At 46.9% G+C, this 19202-nt stretch overlaps 1 protein-coding gene across 4 annotated transcripts in view; it reads left to right on the top strand.

Moving 5' to 3' along the window:
* Positions 1-3130: 3130 nt before the first annotated feature.
* Positions 3131-19202, top strand: part of nrip1b (nuclear receptor interacting protein 1b) — a 43369-nt gene continuing 27297 nt past the window's right edge. The window contains exons 1-3 of one of the 4 annotated variants that reach the window (XM_056442529.1): positions 3131-3434; positions 8752-8833; positions 16260-16390. The gene's annotated coding sequence lies outside the window, so the exon portion shown is untranslated. The remainder of the gene's footprint in view (positions 3435-8751; positions 8834-16259; positions 16391-19202) is intronic. The other 3 variants (XM_056442519.1, XM_056442546.1, XM_056442537.1) reach the window with 3 other exon arrangements.

Below are 19202 nucleotides of genomic sequence, written 5' to 3'. Positions count from 1 at the left end.
AAAAACACAAATCATGATACAAAGTTTTTTAAACATGGCACAATCTGTCCGTATACTTGAGGTCAAAGGACAAAGTTTCCTGAACCACATTTCTGTGAAAAGCTCCCGGGGGCAAAGTTCAGCGTGTTGTGGTTGGGGGAAGGAATGAAAGGGAGGATATTGTATCTCCATTTATGTGGCATTCAGGGGTCAGGGTTCAAAGATGAAAGGTCGCTCTAGCTCTAGAGGTCACGAGGTGAGATGCCATCCAAACTGCTGAGCCCTCCCCTCGTCTCAGTTAAGGCTGGACAACAAAAACAGTGTCTCGAGCCGCACTCGTGGTGCAATCGATCGACGGCGATAAACAGCAGCAAACATCAACTTTTTATGAACGGCACTTTGGCGAGGACTTTGATCAGACTTTTAACTGCTGTCGCACTCAAAATGCAAATTGCAGGTAACACCTACTGTGAACAATAGCCTTGTAAAAGAAAAACTATCCAATTTACCTGACTGACATGTTAAGTGCCGCCTCTGTTTATACTACTGGCAATGAACTGAATAACTGTTTAAACAACACGGTGGGATTGTGGCAGGTTAGCAGGCACAGTATTCAACTGGCTGAGTGCACGCGGCCAATAACACAGCATGATGTGATAGCAGAGCAGTGAGAGGGGGGAGGATGATCCCCCCTCTCAGAAAAGGGAAACAGAGACAGGGATGGGTAAGAAGTAGGTTATGTTGTTGTGTTCTTATTCATCAGAACACTGATGTTCCTCAGGTCCTCAGAGACATTTTGTTCAAGGTCATGTTGAGAAGACCGACTGCAGGCCAATGGCCCTGATAGCACGGATTAGCACAAGATGCCGAGGAAGACGGAGAGAAAGGAAGTTAATTCGAAGCATTGGATGAACAATCATATGTCTGAGCTTTCATAGGCGCATCTGCTGTTGCTCAAATGACACCTTGCTTCACACTTTAGTGACACGCGTTCACACCTGGGGGCTGCCTTGGTGCCCCGTTCAAGGGCACCTCGGTGACGGTGTTGGTTGCTGGGGGAAGGTTGTAGATCTCCAGTGCTGTGGCAGATATATTCTCAGAGCTCTCCTATTCTGGACATCATCCAGGGAGAGGCCCGATGAGTTGTTCAGGACATGCTGACTAAACTTCTCACTTCATTCTTCCTTTAGCGGAAAGTCCATTTTATTCCTCTGTTGTTGTTCTAAGGGGATAGGTTATGAATTATTGTGTTGTCTTCATGAAGGTTTTTGGTTTCAGGCTGCCTATCAATTGATGTGTGACTCAACAAAACATGTTGCGTGCAAAGGTTCTTACTCTGGTATAATAAATTATGTAAATTCCATTTTGCTTTATGTTGGCCCAACAACATAAATAGATATTTAAAACCAATGTTTTAATTGTGTTTGAGAAGACCCTCAATTAAAACATGTTGGAGTCACATTAAGGAATCAACTTCTCAAAACAAGGCTGTTGAGGCTGAGATATTTCGATATTGAGCTTCAAAAACATCCTACATTTCCCATAATGCAACTTAATAGCATCTTTATTTTGAACTTCCCCGTCCAAAACGCTCAAAGTCTTTCAAACGTCACGCCACTGTGTAACCCATGTTCTCTGTTTGGAAAGTTATTCTCTGGGAGCAGACCTATCCTACCCCTGATGACATCATTGGGGTTATTTATATCTTCATAGCGAACAGGAACTCTTCATGGAGTCCGCTATGTTGCACCGCCATGTCTCTACACTGTAGAGACATGGCGGTGCAACATAGCAGGAGAACTAGGATGGCCTTAAGATAATGTAAAAACATGAAAGGCTCTCACGAGAGCCGGTGTTTAGTTTATCCGTTCTGGGATACTCTTAAGGCCATCCTAGTTCTCCTACATGCTTATGAAACTGCGGTAACATGAGCCACAGAGTGCAAAACCCTAGCGCTGCTAGATAGCCTCTGACTTCCGTTGCTCCTGAAGAAGTGTTATTATGGTAAAGAATGCTTCTGAGCGAGGACAGCGCCGTTAACACTATTTTGCCATTGGCGGCTCATGCTAGCACAGTCTTGGAGTGACTGGAGGGGTATTCAGTTGGTTGCAATCTGCAACCATAGCGCTAAATGCCACTAAATCCTATACACTGTCCCTTTAAGAAAATGTCTCCGGGTTTACACAATAAAGATATACAAAAAGAATGTTCCTCCAGAGCCACAGAAGACAATAGGATATATATTGATTTGTATGTGTGAAATTGGAGAAATGCCCCTTTAAGATATTCAGTGAACCCCTGAACTTGTAAGTTGCCTTTACTCTGTGTCCTGCTGATATTTACTGTGACACACTTTTTTGGATATTGTTGTGTTTCACAAAAAAGTGTTAAAATACAGAATACTGCTGCTGTTACAGCTGCTACTGCTACTGTTACTGCTATACTAGTCTGTTTCTGTTCATGTTATGGCTTTTTCCACTAATACAGTATAATTTCTGCTACTAGTGGAATATAAACTACTCACAATAACAATATAAAACAATGAAGTTACAATTAAAACGTACAACAAATATGAATTTCTAGTATTAACTAATTCAATTTAGTATTTTTTTTTATAGCCCAATATCACAAATTTCAAATTTGCCTCAAAGGGCTTTACAATCTGTACACATATTAAATGAACATACAAAAATACATAGCATAGTCTGCCCTTTAATGAAGATTATTATTATTGAGTGATTATTATTATTGTTATCATTATTTATATTGTTTAAGTATTATTAACAGTGGTATTCTTATCAATATTATTATACGGGTATTGTTATCATTATTGGTATTGTGATATTATTAATATTGCTGTGTTGTTATTATTACTATTACAATTAGGGTATTATTATTATTATTACTATTATTACAGTGTTGTTATTATTTTTATTATTCTGATATTGTTATTGTTGCTGTGTTATTATTATTAATACTAAAATAATGGTATTATAATTAAGACTGATATTATTATTATTATTGTTCTTAATCTTAGGGCATTATGAATATGGTTGTGTGCGGAGGAGTGAGAGGAGCCGCTGAGTGGAGGCCTGTCCCTTTAAGGGTGGTGTCCGCGGCAGCGGAGGAGGAGGAGTGTGGCTGCCTCCTCTCACTTCTCCACAGCGAGGGGACTCTGAGAATAAACAATTCCCACCGACTACACGCTATACACCTCGGCTCGCTTGCAGTCGCAGCGTGCGCGCGTACACACACACACACACACACACACACAAACATAAACACCCAAGCATCGTTTTGGACTAAACATTTTGTTTTTTAAAAGCCTGCCTCGCCATCTTTGTTCGCCCGCCTTGAGTGTTAAGACGGACGCGACCGTTTTTCATTGGATTTGCCTCCCCCTGTCGAACAACAGCGATGCGCCTCGCCGGCTGACTGTGGGGTGGACACTGCAGGTAGGGGCTCTTTATGTGCTAACGTATAAACGCACTGTCATATCTGGATAATTACTATCACCCCGAGAAGAGGAGGGAGAAAAAATCACGCGTACGGGACGCGATGTCGAGGATTGTGCTAGACGGTTTTTTTCGAGGATCGTAAGCGGCTGTTTGCGTGTCGTACGGCGGCACAGCCGCATATGGATGTAGCACTGGGGAAAAAGGGGGAATAAAGCGCTGCTTAGAGAGGTGGAGAATGGACCCGGCTGTGTGCGGTAGGCTCCTTGCTTAACGTTACAACAGCCTCTTTCCGTGTGTCGCGGCCACCATTGAACCACTCGGCCTACGTTAGAGGCGTTTATCCGTGTGAAGACAGAGCCGAGCAAATGCATGTCAGCCGTCGTTCCCGTACCCCCGTGGCGGAATGAACGCGCCCCACTCGCCGCCCGGGCTGCATTTGCAGGCTACTGTAACGCTACCGTCGCGCTGGATGAATCATCTCGCCACAGGGCCAACAACACACCAGAAGGCCGAACCGTGTCACGGTGTAGCGTGAGTGCGGTGTCTGTTCCGATGGGTCCAAACACAGGACAGCCGTCTGTCTCTGGAGCGGGGTTAGCGCCGCGGACGGGGAACACTTCACGGCTGCAGTGTTCTGGAAATGACGGTTCCTACTCATAAAATACAACAAAATAGAAATGTCGACTGTGTTTTGAATGAACGTCAAGGCCTAGATTGTAGTGTAGCTTGAGTCATGAATGGGCTTTGTGAGGTACACAAAATGTAGCGAGGTCTTGGATATATTAGGCTAGCCAATGAGAAATGTCCCTCTGTGCCCAGACTCATAGTTCACTTGGAGCTTCTTTTTTTGGAGGGGGGGGGGGGTGGGTAAATTGTATTAATATCTGAAAGAGTCCTTAATTTGCCTTGAGTGTATGTACATGCCCCTGCAGTGTCACCTTCTGTATTAGATGTTGCAGTGCCACTAGGGGGGGGGGGGGGGGGGAGGACTATTGCACTAACCTTCCCGAGCACCCCCAGTAGATACAGTGTAGGCAAAGGTAGCTAAACAAAGCAATGTCTCCATGTCTGTTGCTACAACATGTCTGGCATCAGGCCCCTTTTTAATGCACCATAAACAGCTGTGATCTGAATTCATGGCTTATTAATGATGCTCATCCTTAAAAAAAAAAGGAAGGCTATGAGTTAAAAATGCAGTCGGTCTACATCGCTGTGTCGTCATGTCAGATCTAATTTGATCAACTTCTTTAACTACCAGTGAGAGGTTTTTTTTTGCGTAGGTGTTCCTTTTTCCTGAAAAGTCCTATCGCTTCATTGGACTTTGGATCGGCAGTGGAGGCTAAAAGGTCAGGGGCTGAAGTTTGCCGCGAGTTACAGGAAAAAGGCAGAGAACTTCAGTTCACGTTTCAAAAGGGCAATTTACAGAACTTCCCAGCGGCGAACCTGTTTAGATGTCGTAATGGGAGGATGGGGGAAACAAAAAGCGCTCTGTTCGGTGCTACACTTTGACAGAGCCGCTGTAACTTCAGACCCCGGCAGCTTAAAAGTAAGGTGGAGAGAAGTCAAACTTTCTGTAAAGCCTTCTAAATACTGTCTGTGTCTGGAGGTCTGCCTTTTTAGCTCTCCTTTTGTTGAGCGTTTAAGCTGCGTAATTATTTGACCTGCACTTACACAAGTTGTTCAAGGTAGTTCAGCGTGTCCTCTTTTCCCATAGATAGATAGATAGATAGATAGATAGATAGATACTTTATTAATCCCCAAGGGGAAATTAGTCGTCACAGTAGCAGCACCAATAAACTAAACACACGAGAATAAAAAATAAAATATAAAATACAGGGATGAAAGATATAGATGTATACAAGAAGTATACAAAGTAAAATATATATGTATATATGCATACACAATACAATACTAATGACTGCAGTGTAAAATTAAATTAAATATAAAAATATTTAACTCAAACCTGCACATTATAGTGTGAGCGTGTGTGTGTGTGTGCGTGTGTCTGTGCGTGTGCGTGCGTGTCAGACCAGTAACCCAAGAGGAGCCTTCGTGTTGGGCTGGACGTGGCTCCGTTTGACTGGGCCATCTGTTATTGTCCAGGGAGCTGCTGTTGAGTGATGTGCAGTAGCCTGCAACAGGACCAGAGGACATTCAAATGGCCGAATGCAAATGATGCGTAGGCTGCTGAGCAGTCACAAGACCGGACTCCGCTGCTCGACTCTCTCTCTCTCTCATCGGCTGCCTTCCATGACAGCCAATCTCATCCGCCACCGGAAAAATGCGTCCGCTGCCTCCAAGGAGTGGCGTGTTTTGACGTGTGTCTGTTACTGTGTTATGACGCCGTGTTCCGCACATTTCGTGGTTTGATCCATAATATGTTTCATTACGACATTAAAAAAAAGTAGTCACTCCCAGTGCTTGTTGGTGACTTTCCTCTCCATTTGTTTCAGTCATTGGGCGTAATGTATTTTTGCATACAGGATGATGCCACAGATACGGAAGAGTACCTGCCCAGGCACTTATCCCCAAGAACAGTCTCTCTAGCCACTACCAATGTGGTCAGAAACACTGTCCATCAGGCTGTCAGTCACACAAATGCACGAGATGCGCACATGGCAGACAAAACTGTGGTTGGCATCGCGCTTCTGATTGCTGCGCTCCAGTCTGCACCCCCCCCCAAAAGAAAACCTAATGTGCAATCTACCAGAACAAGTGTCATGCATTTACTGCGGGGTTTTTGATTTATTATAGACCTGGGAACTGCCCAGCACTTGTGTTGTTGGCCACCGAACATTGTTCAAGGGCACTTTGACAGTAGATGTTGAGGAGGAGAAGCATTTCTCATCACTGACTCACGGCCTTGCACTTTGTCAGCCCAGGGAGGATTCAAACTGGAGACCCCCCCCCCCCTCCCTATCCTTTGGCCACAAGCTCAATTCCATAATTGTTTCGGGCTCTGTAATGTTAGAGTGGAGCGTTCATTAAGCAAAATTATTGTTCTCTTTTATTGTTTATTTATTGAGACACTCTGGACTAATAACGGACCTGCTGCTGTTATTGGGAGGAGATTTTCGCCGTGGCAGCAGTTATGTTGTGAATTTCAATTTCGGACTAAAGCATTTTTCTCCGATTGATGAGACAAAGACCCAATAGGAGGTTAGTCAATGAGTCCCGATCAAAGTGTTTGAAAGGATCGGTTTTCGGTATTGACCCGGCTCCTCCTCACTGCTAATCTCACACAAGTATTACAGACTGCAGTGTTGTATGCACAGCATGGCCAGGTTGCATATCATTTGAATTTGAATGGAAAATGTCTTGCAGTTATGACAAAGACGTCTTGAGCTGTAGTAATGTGTAAACAGATTTATGTAGAAACTAAATACAAAAACGGACTATTAGGGCCGCACAATTATGCCAAAGTAATAATCACGATTATTGTTGATCAATTCTGTGATAGCGATTATTTATCAGGATTAATCATTGGTTTTAGGAACAAATTATTTCTGACCCTTTCAAATTTGTTAAATTCCTGCCTATAAACAAAGCTTTGCATAGAAATATGACTTCATAAGGAACTTTCATTTTCAGCCAACAGGGAAAAAGAGTAATACTCAACATATTACTCTTCTACGCTGCACTGCAGAGTAGAAGAGATAATCGGTAAAGTTTCTCACAGGCAGCCACTATGCATGACGGCTCCTCAAAAGTGGAGCGAAAACATCTGGATGGCCGTTAAGGAAGTGCTTGATTGGTTGCACACTAGACTTTTCTACGAGTGCAGCTTTATACATTTAATTGTGGGTTACCTGTGCAGCCCTGATGAACATGGGAGGTTAGAACTGCCAGTGGGGCTCCACGTCCCTCATGTTAAATCAGCACCGTAGGTGTGTACATGTGTATTTTATTCTGAACTAGAACACCCAAATAAAGAGGTCAGAAAACAAGGCATAAAACTGGTCAGTTCTGCGTTCTGAAATGCGGTCCCTGTGTGGGCAGGTCAAGAGCCTCTCTTGTGAGCTGTGCAGAAGATGGAGTCATTTTTTATTTTAAGGGCTCTCAGAGCAGCACTATCTCATTTTGAGACAATCACTCCGGGCTCCTGTTGGTGCTTCTGTCACGAACAGAAGGCAGCCAAAGTTGATGGGCCTCATTCTGATGACGAGGCAGGAACCGCTAAATGCGTCTCTCCGCTGCCATTGCTCCCCGGCGCTGGGATGACGAAATGCTGGAGGGGAAGAAAGATGGACGTCTCCCATGCAAACCCCTGAGGGCTACGCTAGCCAGAGCTCATCTGTTGAATGACATTGCTCTCTTAGCCCCCCCCTTTCCCCCTTACCTCCAACTCTCCATCCCTCTGCCTTTACGCCTCGCGCTTCCCCTTGGCCTTGGCGCAATGACAGGGCCCCTCAATTATCCTCGCCGATTGATCGCCGCTGATTGCAATTGCTGTGAATTATTTAGACTTTGCAGAAATTGCTCACTGAAAGGGGAGGGAGAACGAGAAAGAGAGAGGCGGGGTCAAATTAATTTACCCACATGACATATCGGCCCGTTTGGTAAACAACAGCTGTGGAAGCCTAAGTGTGCCGATCAATGAGGCGGAGCAGGGAGACAAACGCCATCGAGCTACTGTGTCGCGGCGGCTACGGAGCTGCCGGCGACTCCGCCGTCCCTCCCCTCCTGATACGTTAAGTAAAGACTGAGGAGATGTAGCGGGGAGGAGCAGGCCTCCTGGGTGACGTCAGCTGAGCGGACTCTTTTCGCTGTCCACCGGGGCTGTAGAGGTGCAGCAGGAAGGTGTTCTCCAGCGTTGTGGGGAGGTGTGCTTGCTAGGATGCTGCAGTCAGACGGCCAATGTCGCAGGCGTGGAAGAGTCTGTAGGGGGGGTGCAGCAAAAGTGATGTGGGCAGATAAATGCTCGACCCAGCCCGTGTGAACACGGGATGGATGGAGTCTGCCATGTTTTTTCACGGAGGAGAAAGGCGGCAGGAAATCGTCCGCGTGCTGGTAGCGTTTCACCCGCTACTCTAAGCATGTTCGTAACTCAGTCTGAGAGAAATCAATGGTCGGTCTGGAGGACGTTGTGTCACGCCTTGCTCAAACCAAGCTGCTCCTAACAGGAATCAGACAAGGCCACTGTCCCTGCCCGGTCCCTCCCACCCCGTGTGCGCATGCTAAATGCTATTTGTGTATTAATGCATATGTCCCTGACATGGCCTAAGAGGCCTAAGGGTTTGAGGGCTAGAACACCGGGTCACAATGTCCAGGGAGGGAGGCCGGCTGTTACTCAACTGTGTCTTATTTTAACCAGGTTATGTGGCGGGAGTGCAGGGGAGAAGCCGGGGCTAAGTGAAAATGCCACTCATTCCTGAAGAGTCCCTGGCCTCGTCAAGGTTAGTGGCTTGTCTTTGTAAGTTGAGGGATTGATGCATGAGCCTGTCTGGCGCTGAATTCAAAGTCCAAAGCTGTCACAAGCAGCAGCTCCCTCCCTCTCTCTTTGCAGGCTATCACAGGGCCCCGTCCTTCCCAACTTCTTAGCAGACTGTCCTTTTGGGAACCTTGAGCAGCCCAGGCAAGGACACGGCGTCTGGTGCAGTATGCCTGTGCAGAGGGGGAGGCTTTACGTAACGCTCTGCTTTATTAAACATGGCTGTATGACTTTTCTGACACGGAGCAGTGCGGTGCCGCTCGACTCGCGGCGCATGTCTTCCCCGCCCCCGCCCCACCCCCGGGCCCTCCTGGGCAAGGAGGGGGCAGAGAGATTCCTGCAACTTAATTATATCTCCCTCTTTTTAAAAGCTTTCGTTTGAAATTAAATTTTCCCAGGCAATTAACTAAAGAGGAGTTTTCAGGATTTATGAATGAATGAGGGATATATTGCACTGGATGACAGGGAGAGAGGGGGTGGAGGTGGGGGGGAGCAGGGGTTGCGTATGCGGTATATGCGTGAGGTGGTGGATTTATTTCCGTTCCAAAACAGGTGAAGTTGGGGGGGGGGATCGATGGTCACATTTTGCACCTGAGAGCTGCTCGGCTCATGTCCACCAGTCTACTGTCAATATTTGGGTTGTTTTCACATTGCTTGGCTCTGCTGGATTGGTGGAAACTCGGGACTGGGGTTTCCCCTCTTCCTCATTCACTCACACCCACATCCGACAGAAGCTGGATGTCACCCGCCGCACGATGTTATTTGCCGCACCCCCCCGAATCCTTTTGGCTTCGAGCTGTAATTGTGTAACTTTTTGGCTTCTGGTGATGAGCTGAGTGGTTGCTATGCAACAAGGGACCTGTGCGGGTGGCCGTGGAGAGTGGAAGCAGTGCGAGTTCAGATGGATCTGCAGCACTTTAGTCTCCGATGGAGGAATGTGGCCGAGTCCCTCTTGAAACACCTTATATCGTGTTTCTACGAGCAAACCGATTGGTGTTTCGTCCAAAAGAGTCTCGAGGCGCTTAAAGACTGGCCCTGTACTTGCTCACAGAAACCTTTCACTCCATTTAACATTGTTCAATTAATCCAAAAAAGACTCATTGCACTTTAAATACTAACATCGTTTAACAACATGGTTAAATAATGTCTAAATATCTTAATAAAAAGACCCCAGTACCCCTCTTCCCCTGAAAATGGCTTCTGGAATTTCCCGAAAACACTCCATCCTTTTGTGAACCGCCAGCCTGCTTGTGAATCCATTAGCGAGGTGGCGTCCTCACTAGAGCTGGGTAAACAGACCGAAAAGACCGCGGCTCGAGAGTGCAGCTTCTTCGGAACCGCATTAGTCGCCGGCCAGCGGCGTGGAGCTATTTGAGAGGAGATGAGGCGGATGACTCCGGGCAGCCGTATGACCTATTACTTTGGGAAAATGGACTTGTGACCAAATATTGCTTGCTCATACTCCTGCTCACCCCTCTGCCCTTGAGCAAAGGCAATTAACCCGGATTCCTTTCGTAAATATCCAGCTGCAGCAACGCAGGGAGATGTGCAAGAGTGATAATCGCGTAAGTGACTTTGAATAAAAGTGTCCACTAAGCAGGAAGATTAATACGGCTAATAGAATAATAGCTTGTGTTTTCAAGTTAGCAAGGAGTGCTGAACATGTAGAGGAGTATGTGCCCCCCCTATCTGTGTCATCTCTCTTTGTGTTCTCCTCCACACACACACTTCCCTTCTTTTCCTGTGGCATTAGGTGAGACCGTGACCTTGACCTGACTGCCAAGGCGGTTTTTTAAGCAACTCTCCAGAAGGAGAGGGGGGGGGGGGGCTGAAGAGTGTCACATGATTGGATCTCCAATCATGTGACACTCTTCAGCTCCCCCCCCCCCCCCCCACACACACATCCCCACCCTCAATCCTCTCTCCTGACCTTGTATGTCTATGAGGACGAGGGGGCGGAGACGTGTGTACATGCAGCTGCGTGGCGGGGGCCGCCACGGTCACACAGGGTCAAGGTCGCACCATGGAAGAGCAGCTTCCCCCCCCCCCCCGACAGAATTTTTAGAATGGCCGGCCACAAGTTTCCGTCCCCCGGTTGGGTTGAGTCATCCTCTCAGTTCTCAATCACTGATACCAGCATATGTCAGGGAAAGGTCGTCTCATGTCCAGAGTGATTCATGTCCCGAGTGAGCTGGCTGCTAGCATTTGTGTTATTGCAGTTGCCTTCGCTCACTCCCTCCAGCTGCCCCGCTGTTTAAACCGCGCTGGCTCACTGTGTCTCGCGCTACTGCTCCCGCCTCAGAGTATTTTTATGTGCGACTACGGTAACATTTCTGCCCTCCGGATCTGTTCGCCATGTGGCTGGGGAAATCTGGACAGTCCACCCTGTTGAAGCAGGCTATAATGGATCCTAGTCTTTGTGCACATTGGGCCCTGGTGTGTCTTTCCATTGGAGTTGTAGAACTGGACCGTCAAAGGGAGTCCCTTTTCCCTTGAGGCCAACTTCATGCCTCCATTTGCCTCCATGTGTTGTGACACAAAACTAGTCCTTGAATCCCAGAGTGAGAGAAATGCTGCCTTTGCAACTTCACTTTTTAAAATAAGTATCCTTTTTGTTATGCGATTCTTCACGTTTGAATAAACGGCTGAAGTGTCACCGCATCATAATGTACCATAAAACATGAATTGGATCAAATAGAATTCAGCGAAATAAAAGGAGATGCACTTTTTTTTTTAAACACTCATCGTTGCGGCAACTGTAAATAAGCTTTTGATAATAATAGGAAAGTTCATCTGGTGATTTGTTAAGCGATGCCCTGATCTGAATGTAATGCAGTGTCTGACAGGAGAGGTTGCAAAGACTCATGTCCCGTCTTGTTTTCACATAAATGTCCTCTTTCTTTATTCTGCCACAGCATTTGAGCCAAATGTCAAGGATTCTTAAATGCTGTGGCGTTATGAGAAAAAACGACGAGATGTACTGCAGTCCTCCGCTTTATAAAAAAGAACTCATTGTGTGCTGGAAGGAGTGAACCATTCTGCAAGACGGCTGCCTTCAGTTGGTCAGGATGGACACAGAGGCTCGAGTAGGGGAGATACGTGATATGCATGCAGGGCATTCAGGAAGTAGTCCGGCCCCTTCCCTCTGTCCACATTTGTTCATCATGCAGCCTTGTGCTAAAGTACCTGAAATGTATTTTCCCCCATCAATCGACTCAAATTGTCCCATAGTGACAACGCAAAAACATTTGAGATATGTTTGCACATTTCTTAAAAATAAAAAACTGAAACAAGCACTCAGACCTTTAACTTAGCGCTTCTTTGAAGCATTTTTTTGGCAGCGTTTACAGCTTCCTGGATATGACGCGACAAGCTTTGCACACCTGGATTTGGGGGATTTTCTGCTATTCCCTCTGCAAATCCTCTGGAGCTCTCTTGAGTTTGAGTGGAGGCTGTCTACTTTCAGGTCTCTCTCTATCTCTCTCTCTCTGGCTTGGCCACTTCGAGGGCATCCTGATTTGTTTCCTTGTGTTTTGGGTCGTTGTTCTTTATGTCGTGGATGGCCACAGCGGGAATCAAACTCCGAATGTTCATAAGCCTTCCTTGATTGTGTGCAGAGAGTTGTCTTGTTTGAGGCAACACAAATAAAGGTGATCGCCTGCTAGGACTTGACATTTAAAATTAGAGAGACATTTTCTGCCTGGATACACCTTTTAACACACACACACACACACACACACACACACACAAAGCTGCCCAGAGGAACTTTAAGCCTTTGCAATTTTCAGCCTATCAGAGGTCCTCTTGTATAACTATGTTATGCCGAAAGAGAGCAGCGGAGGTTATGGAAGATACAGTAAGGGCCTTTATACACCGGGAGCGTGACGATTAAACAAAATAAGAATATTTAAAAAAATTCACGCAGACTGAGGACCCACCAGCAGGACCCCTGTTGCCAAGGAGCAGGGTCCGCTACGTCAGTCAGCAAAAAAATATTAGATTTGATTGAATTTCCTTTTTAGCGAAATTCTCCGAGTTCATTTTTGTTCCCTGTAGTAAACAGTTCCACAGAGTGTCCAGGGCTTTTATTTTGAATGGTTAGAAAATAAGGCATCGATGAGGTCTGCGCTGCCTTCGTCAAGGTTAATAGGAGTAACACAGTTTGCCGTCTTTGTTTGGACTACTAGTTGTTCTCCACTGTGGTGTACACCTTTAAACTGTACATTCCTCACATTGCGATTGGTTGCTGCCTTTATTGAGGCGGTGCGTGGCTTTTGGCTTTTTCCTCGTAGTACACTCTCTTTGTGGAAGAACTGGTGACAAAACCATTTCAAAAAAGGATCATGGCAATGCCGATTGATAGCATGAAAAAAAGATTCTTAAAGCTTGTATAAAATGTGAGATCTTTTATTGTTACACACACACACAAATACCCACATTCTCACACCTGGGATTAGCACAGAGGAGCTGTGTTACATCTGAGGCTGGCACAAGAGCCAGATGAATGTGGTTTATCCAGGGTCTCTCTCTCTCTCTCTCTCTCTCTCTCTAAGCCACCTTCCATTCAGCGTTGACCTTGGTGCTTATGCGGAGGCAGGGCTTGACCTACATTCACCCCTCAACTGGAACTAGAACCTCTGTCAGTCCCCCCCACCCTCGTCAAATAAAGAGACCCGACACTCCGACTACGCTTTCTCCAACGACCATTTTGCTTCCTGCAGGTTGCACGTTTGATGGCAGAAAAGTACGGCCCGGCACGACCCCGTTCTGGCAGCAGAGGGAAGTGGAGCAGTGGGCTCCATGACTCGTCTCAGAGGCACCGACATCTCTGTGTGCACTGGGTCACCATTAGCACGCAGGGGCTTAGCACTGGGCCGGTGAGAGTTTAGCGGCGGGTCAACCTTCCTCCTGTTTTTGTAGTGCGGAGTGTCAAACCGTGGCGGATGCAAATGAGCACACACGCGAACACGTAGCGGCTGGCATCTGGTGGGACTAATGTTCTAGTGCGGGGCAAACTGTGTGTCACCAGGGCGCTAACGTGAGGCACAGTGAGTCTGTGTGAGAGGGGTTGGCGTTACAAATATATATATTATATACATGCTGTGGTTGTATATAATTATAATCAGTTCAGTCAAAGGGGAAGGGTGATCATTAAATGTCACTCACTCTGACAGATATAGCTCTCGAACAGAAGCTAAACAGTGGTTGCCAAGCAACGCCAAGGCACCAGAGTGAATGATGAATTCCTGGCCGGCGCATTAATATTTACATCGGCAGCCAAAAGGTGCAGCGTCGATTGGTCCCTCACAATGGCTTCAAGCAGCGATGCGAGGGGCGTTGCGGAATCTGTGTCACAAATGAGCGAAGTCCTCAGCCGCTGTCAGAGGAGCGCTCCCCCCCCCCCGGATACCGTTCACGCTTCGTTAATCCCGAAGCGTGAGCGGTACCCCGGTAATAGCGCGGCTTAACGGGGGGAGGGTTTGCATGAGAGCACTGTGCGGGGTCTTGGATACATCATGAGCTGTCCAAACCAGCGCAGAGGCATTGGGGGGGCAGTGTCGTGTGCTACCTGGCATTGGGGCAGCTCCCGATCGGCTGACCCCTGTAATGTCCCCTAGCGAGAGAGGCTTGGCGACATGCCATACCTTCACGGGGTGTTAGACGATTGCAAAAGAAAGCAGCGTGTTTTAAATAAGGCGGAGGCTCCATTTAGCATTCTGAGAAAGATGTGACATAATGGCCACCAAGAAGAGGAGCTGTAGAAATCAGGAGGCGGGGGCTGCGAGGGCGCTGCAAGGGGGCTGTAGATGGCGTTTAACCCTCGGGTGCAGTTGTTGCATCAAGGCGTAGGAGTGTTTCTGCCAAACACACAGCTGGCCCACTGATGGGGGTCGTCCCTCCTGTTCCAGAGGCCACAGAAGTGCATTGCCAAAGTGCAGGGACTCGTCACAGAGAAGGCTCTCTTTTCTTCTTCTTTTTTTCCACTTTTTTTCTTCTTTCTTTGTCTCCCTCTCTCTTCTACTGTCTCCCTCGATCATGCTCTGCAGCACTCCTTGCACGATGTTAGCGAGGAGGAGAGTGAGAGAGAGGAAAAGAAGAAAAGTGGGTCACGGCGACCTATTTTTTTTCCCCCCACAGTTCAGAGGCAGAGGGTGGCGGTGTTATCGTCAGTTAGACGAGGAGCAGGGCCTGATGGGGAGGCAGGGCCCTGTCGCGAGGACGCAGCCACTCAGAACTGGGTCAGCAGCAGAGGCTACGGCTTGTCATGCTAGGGGAGAAAAGCTGCAAATGAACCGTAGATTATACACCCCAAACTGAGGGCCGAGGTCTCTCCTCGCTCCCCAGAAGCATACTTCCAAAAAAAAAGGAAAGAACACACCCATGTAAGCCTTAAAGTAGTGCATGAGCCTCTGAAGCGCTATAGCTCCAATACGTCCCCCCCTTCACCTTCTCAGTCTGCAGTAATAGCGTTTGATTACCGCAGTCAGACCCGACGAGCTCGGAGCACCGTTCTGTTCACATTTCCCGTCCCCTGGCGCGCGGGCTGCTGTTCTATTCCTAAATGAAGGCCCCTCTGACCCTCTCTCACAAATTCGCCGGGCTCTAATTCAGGTCAGGTTATTTACTGTACCGAGTTCCGCTGTAGTTTAGAGACGGACGAGTGGCCTCTTTGCATATCATGTGCCAATGCCAGACATGCGAAGAGATCATTTGCATACATGAGCCCTCGTTATTATTCTGACCAAAAGGACCAAATAGAAGAAGAAAAAAAAACTGTCTTCTGGCGAACTTCTCAAAGGAACACGGATGGCTGAACCAGATCCAATATTGATCTTTAATTTGAGAAGAAGTCTTAGTGGGGAGAAGAGATGTTAGGAATGCAAACAGGTCATGATTAATACCTATTTTATAGTGCTGTGAAAACATCTCCTCCAACCTCTGGAATTATTCAAGTTCCTCACAACGTTACTAGTTAACCGTTGCTTCATTTTTACTGAACAGAGCTTGAAAGCATCATAATGAAACTCAATGTAGCTGAAATAATGATATCTTTATTTTCAGAGCAAAACAAATGTAATATTTAATTAGTTAATTATTTTAATTGGTATTTATATACTAGTAAAACTATAGATATATATCTAGATATTATTATTATTTTTTAATTAAAAAAGGAAAGCTATTATCAGGATAACTAGTCAGATAGGCAGTGCAATAAAGTAGAGTTAAAAAGATATTTGTGTATGACTGTGTGTATGTATGACTACTGGACTCTGGACTGTAAAGCGAGTTTGGGTGTCTAGAGAAGCGCTATATAAAAAATATTTTAAAAATCAATGATTATTATATTTAAAAGAAGCCACTGACTCAGCTTGCCTTGTTTCCTCGGGCAGGAGGTTCAGGAGCCAGCCCCCCTTGGTCGAGCTGAGAGACTGGAATACACGGAAGGCCCGAGGATCCGCCCAAAGTACGAGCAGGGATAAAAGATCTGAGATGTATAGCGGACTCTGACCCTCGGTGCCCTGTAAGTAATGACAAGAAGCTTGACATGGACCCTAAAACGTCTTTTAGCGCTGTTGTTTAGCCAAGCCGCCCACAGCCCGGTACCTACGACGTGGCGTGATGGCGTGGAACGTCAGGTTTGCAGAACTCTGGCCTCGACGAGGTACCAAAGTAGCGATGCTTGTGAATCCCCCAGCTGGGGGTGGGGGTGGGGGGGATTTTGCCTGTGTCGATGTTTTGGCAAACTGCCCGTAAGCCACGGGGGCAGACATTATCCGCAGCCAGCATATATATTGTTTTGATATTGATTTGAATACGGTCTGTGTCTTCATATTCTCCGTGTCTTCTGCGTCTCTGACATACAAAGCGGGATAAACACTGGTTTTGATCTCTTCCTCACAAATAATTGCCGTGCCTATTGTTTTGAGCTTGAATAGAAAAGGGGAAAAAACAGACAATCGGGGCTTATTCCTGCATCAGAGTCTGCTCATGGAGCAATGTAATTTTCAGGCAACAGAGCTCACTCGTATTTCACTATGTGGAACAAATCTGCCTGTAATGAATCTCCCAGGACCCTGTGGTGCCTCCACAACCGAGTCTGTTTTTTTGGTTCTGGAGGGGGGGTCTATACTGGGCCTTTTTAGTATCTCAACTCCCTGATATGAAAACTAGATTTTAGTTTGTGATTGCATTCTACAGCAATCAAACATGTGGTTCATTAGAGTTTGTATCACTATATTAGATCAAGCAGACAAAAAAACAGACCCATTAGCCAAGGTGTCGCAGTTGCAAACATAACCTAATATCCCGAGGTGGAGCTAAACATGGCGGAGGATGGGTGGATCGGATTAGCAGTGCGACTCCGGTGAGCTACAGGCCCCCGGCCCCTCTGGAGAGCCCTAACACTCGGGGGGGGGGGGGGGGCAGCGGACCCGTCTCCTGTTATTCTTAGCCCCCGGAGCTGCATGTCTCCGTGCAAAAGCCCCTTAACGCTAATTGAGGAGACTGCTCATGGCTCACGTTGCTCAACGGCAGCCTCTGAGGGGGAGTGCGCCGTCTGCCTTTCCGCGTGTGAAGGTGAGACACGCTGATCAGCAAACCAGTCAGAACCAGTACTTGGCCACTCCAGTCAGTGTTTTTTTTTCTTTCTTTTTTTGGTAATACGTAGCCACCACAGTGCCTTTAGCAGATGGTTTCCAGCAGGCCTCTGTGTGACATGTGATAACATTACAGTTTCAAAAAGGTCAGGCATGAAGTGAACCAGCAGGAGGGCTGGGCCGGTCTCAGAGTGCCCAGACCTCCAGTACAGTCGTCTATACACACACACACACATACACACACACACAGGCTGTGTAGTGTGTGTGCTTGTTTCGCTCAAAATAAAAAAGCCCTTTTTCTTCTGAATTTTAAAACAACCAACACATTGCCTCTAACGGGGCATTGCAAACAGTTACTGTATCACTTGAACCCCGTCGCAAGGAGGGTGTCACAATCTTTGCACGTGTATTAAAATGAAACCCCTGACCAAAACAACCCTTCTTTTTGCCTTTTACAGTCGACTCAGCTCTCATGCAAGAGCGGAGCCAGACTTTGGTCTATGCACCATGGTGTTTACTTAAAAAAAAAAAAAGGTCTTCATTCGGGGGACCCGACGGGTCATCATCAACCTGTCAAAACACAGGCTCCTGGGCGCGCCCCCCTCTCGTAGTCGGAGAATCCTGATTGGCCGGCGCTCATCCTTGGAGCGGAGGGGTTGGGGTTTGTTTTTTGTAAGCTCCAGGTCGGCGTGTGCCAACGGCTCGCAGCGGAGCGGGGAGGGAGAAACGCTCTGGTATTTCCTAGTATGTAAACAACACTTCTGGTCTGGATGGCCACCTCATCACGCAGGTGTATTCTGTAAAGTGACACCCCCCACTTCCACCCCCAATCCTCTTTCCCTGAAACGGCGTGTGCATTAAGGAGGTTTAAAAATAAATCAGTCCAGGCCGGTCAGTCATTTTGAAATTCTGTTTCCATCTATCTCGTCCGACAGCGAGGTTAAAGATGCAGCATTCTGATACATTTCTTCCCACCACGGGGAACAGATAAGAAGTGGCGTAGATTGAATAAAAGAGCTTTGGAGAAAGTGGGGTGGGGGGTGTAGGAGGAGGGCTGAGATGTCTATCAGGCCGCGTGAAGTTTTTTTTTTTTGTCTCACAGATCCAGTTCAAGGGCGCCCGCAGGCGAGGCAGCTCTCACTCTTGCCAACGCTGCTGCTCAAGGTCATATGAGCCAGCCCTGTGACATTAAAGAGGAACAGGAAAGGGGAACCGAGGGAGGGGGGCAGAAACCATCAAAGCACAGACATGCACAAACACACACACAAAGAGAATTGAGTTGTAAGGGAAAAAAATGGCCTTTAACTCCTCGAATATCTTTCTGTGACTTCTCTGCACTGCCGTCTGGGTCCACAGTGGATTAATTTTTTTGTGAGGGCAGGAGCTTTTTAAGGGCTGTAATGAGGGTGTCTTATTCTCTCTGCTCGGAGCCAAGAGATGCTTGGCTAACTGCTTTGTAGTGTGTGTGTGTGTGTGTGTGTGTGTGTGTGTGTGTGTGAGAAAAAGATGGTTATTTAAAGGGCCAGTGATCTAGTGGCGGACGCTTCCAAAAGCTCTTCAGCTGAAGGTTGACACTATGAAGTGGGTTTTTAGCTGACCAAAGAGCACAACTGTTGTTTAACAGGTACAATTTGTCATCGTTCTGATGATGTCCAAGCCTGCAAAACTATGTTTTCCTGCACGCCTAGTCAGTTCCGAAAGTGTTTATTTGAACGAGTCAGGAATGGTTGCATAAAC

Source organism: Pseudoliparis swirei, chromosome 3, assembly GCF_029220125.1.
Source record: "Pseudoliparis swirei isolate HS2019 ecotype Mariana Trench chromosome 3, NWPU_hadal_v1, whole genome shotgun sequence".
Taxonomy (NCBI): domain Eukaryota; kingdom Metazoa; phylum Chordata; class Actinopteri; order Perciformes; family Liparidae; genus Pseudoliparis; species Pseudoliparis swirei.
The sequence above is the reverse complement of the archived record's forward strand: the minus strand, read 5'-3'. Positions and strand labels throughout refer to the sequence as shown.